Below are 3,692 nucleotides of genomic sequence, written 5' to 3' on the forward strand. Positions count from 1 at the left end.
AAGTCCTCCTCACTACCGCAATGATGTTTGATACCGCAACAAGAAGCCATCCGCAACCACCTCATCTGGAACAAAGACTTAGTTTTTTAACTTATGTGTTTACAATGTACTGTTCAGTGTGCCTTGCATGGACACCTCTTTTTAATTATAGTCTTTGTTTATTTCTACTGTATGTTCTCAAAACTCTATAAATAAAGTGTTTCGCTTCTAATGAAAAACACATCTCTTATCACATATATCTTCTCTCACTACTTACTCCCTATCAGAATTCTCTCTTATCTTCAAGATCTTTCTGAACTTATAATCATATATTCAAGATCTCTCTCAAACACTCCTTCGGATCAAGTCCTTATGACTTCAATCACTTTAAACTGATCTCATCTACTAACTAGTGTTTGATTGCAAACCTTATTAAGAATCAGTTTAGTGTTTACTTGATATATAACTTGTTGTCATTTATATTTCCTTACATTTTCGCAATTACATTTCCGCACCTAATCATCTAACTATCTAACAACTCTAACTTCTTATTATTGTTGAGATTTATGATCCTTTGAGTTAAGCTTTATTCCGCATTATATAACTTGTTCTAACGTTTGTTCAAGTGTGTTTCTCAAAAGTTTTTCTCTCAACAACCCCTCATCGGAAAATGGAGCACCATCGCCATCCATCACTTCATCCCACCCACTCCTTCGTTCAAAATTTGAATGTTTCACTGAAAATAACCACCAACCACGACCTCATTCACCGAACCAACTTCATATGATTCGATACCAGGGAGAAAGCAAGAGGGGGTTGTAAAGATGAACTTTGTCTAATTCGGTGTTCATCAATTTCTTACCCCTTAACCTCCAATTTGTTGTCTTCTTCACTTCACAAGAAGAAAGATACGCATCTGGTGATCGATTGGAGGGAGAAGAATAAGGTTGTATCTGTGTTAAGACTTGTTGTGGGTATAAACACGCAAAATCAAAACCATAAGTTGTGGTGGTGGTTGCGATTTGTAGAGAAAGACATGTTGCATTATTCTCCTTCTTATGCCCTAACTAAAACCCTTGAACATCCGTCTTCGGAAATCTCTGGATGGCACATTACATTGGCCTCGATTGAATCGATTACTTACCCTAACCTCATCGTCTCAAATCTGTAAACCCTTTGTCTTATTCAATGAGCTTCAAGAAACCCCTCCGATTTTGCACCCTTTTCTGTTACAGGCCCGATTTCTAGGCGTGTGGTAGCCGACATAGTTGCAGAATAAATGAGAAGGTGACTGAGCGGATCTGTGATGGTGGTGCTTTGTCGGAAGTCGTCGGTTTCTTTCTTCACCTGTACGCCACCGTCAGAAGTTGTCGACGGAGTTTCAGATCAAGGTGGCGATGGTGTTTTGGTTCAGTGATGTAGGTCTGCTCTGAAGGAGGTAAGAACACGGGAGAAGGGAAGTGTCGTACGGAGGGGTTGGAATATTTGGTTTATTTATTTATTTTTAATTTAAAACTAATAAAGAAATAAAAAAATGAAAAAAGAAAATTAGTAAGGGTAAGAATGTCATTTCATGTCAATAGGAACTAAGCGTGCAAGAAAAAACAAACACAGGGACTGTCCGAGTTAATTTTAGAAAATGGGGACTAAACATGCTTTCTGGCATGTCCACGAGGGACGAATGGTATAATTTACCCTAAATTAAATGTTATTTATAAAGTAGACTAAGAATGTAATGTAATATTCATAATTCAGTTATCTTATTTTGGTTCTGCAACAAATTACTAGAAAACATTCGGTACTTATTTAGTTTTTTATGGCTTATGTCATCTATCTTTTGTGAGACACTACTCATCACTTATATTAGTTATATAGCTATTAACAACCAAAAAAGGGTCGTATGTGATTTAAGATGTACATAGTGAAGGTATACAAAAGAAAAACAACTTTATAAACAAGTTTTTGTAATTATTATTATCTTTTTTTAATTAGACACATGTTACTCTTAATAGAAATCGGTTCCGAGAGCGGTTCAAAAATGTTAGGAACCGATTGGTTCCAACGTCCTAGGAACTGTCGGTTTTTGTTCCAGCAAATTTGATCGGGTACCGGCATATGCTCACCCTATTGTTCGACACAACTTTTGGAAGTTTTTAACTTTTAGTTTTTAAGTAAAAACTTAAAAAAAATTGTTCAAAAGTAAGAGTTTCTAGCTTTTATCTAAAACTGTAACACCCAGAATCAGAAAGACCAAGAAAGGAAAGAAAAGCCCTAAGTCGAAAGAGTCAACTCGTCGAGCCCAAGGAAGAACTCGACGAATCTGAGCGGGCTCCGTGTGGAAGATTAAGTGACCGACTCGACGAGTCGGCTAGTGGACTCGGCGAGTCTGGTCTGGGTCGGGAAACCCTAATTCCGGGACTTGGTACCCTATTTAAGCATCCCATTCTCTTCCCTAGGGTTCATTTGCGACCCCTATAGTCCAGAACTCGAAACCCTAGCCACCCAACCTCATTCTTGAGCTAGTTTCTTACCTTGTGAGTGAATTGAAGCTTGGAGAAGGAAGAAGGACCTTGGTGGTGAAAGAAGGAGATATAGATCCAGAGTTGGAGTAGCATTTCAGACCATTTGGAGGTAAAAAGCTTATGCCTTGACTATTAATCATTTAGATCCCTTTCTAGCATAGATTTTGTCACATTTGGACCATTTCCAAGGGCAATCCGAACTTTGAGCCTTGAGGACGAAAAGGACTTGAGATCTGAGCATTTATGAGCTTGAGGAGCTCTGAGGGGGTAGCTTTACCCAATCATAGCCTCATTCCATAACCTAGACCTTCATATTAGCTTGGATTTGGTGTTCTAGCTTCATAACACCTTGCATGCATGTAAAGTTAGCAACTTTACGTGCATTGCTAGCATTTGGAGTCCAGATCTATGGGTTAGAGGTGTTAGAATGGACTGTAATCGACAGAATAGAGATGTCACAAGGAGGACTCGACAAGTCAGTTCATGGACTCGGCGAGTCGGGTCGTAAACCCAAACCCTTCTGTTTATGAGTCGGATCAGTGAGTAGGGTTAGTGAGGATTCGGTCAGTCTGGACCCATAATGATCATCAAGATCATTGCACTCGACGAGTTCAATGAGGAACTCGGCGAGTCCAAGACAATCTTCTTAGTTATGAAGATGAACTCGACGAGTTGTTCATACAACTCGGCGAGTCAAAGCCTAGACATTCATGCTATGATGATGAACTCGACGAGTTCAAGGATGAACTCGGCGAGCCGGTTGAAGAAGGTCCCGAAGTGTTAGTTGAAGGAGAACTCGTCGAGTTATTTCCAGACTCGACGAGTGGAGTCGGGGTTGTTTTGAGATAGAAGAGCATGGACTCGGCGAGTTGGTAGAACAACTTGGCAAGTCGGGTCAACTGGAAGGTTGACTTTGACCTGGCTTTGACCAGAGTTGACTTAGTTGACCTTGGGAGGACAGTTTAGGCTAAGTTTTATTATTGGGATTGGTAGCTCAGGGAGCTAGAGGAGCAGCATTTCGGAGAGTTGTCGGTTAGCATCCAGAGAGTTACCGGCCGAGTTCAGCAGTTCAGGTGAGTTTTCCTTCCAGTAGGAACGGGTCTACGACCACAATGCCGGCCCGTTTAGATAGCAGTAGTTCCGGACTTTGGTCCGATGCAGTAGTTCAGTATGCTTGGTGTCTTTGTGATT

This window comes from Lactuca virosa, chromosome 9 (genome assembly GCF_052849685.1).
Source record: "Lactuca virosa cultivar CGN04683 chromosome 9, Lactuca_virosa_CGN04683_v6, whole genome shotgun sequence".
Classification (NCBI taxonomy): Eukaryota; Viridiplantae; Streptophyta; class Magnoliopsida; order Asterales; family Asteraceae; genus Lactuca; species Lactuca virosa.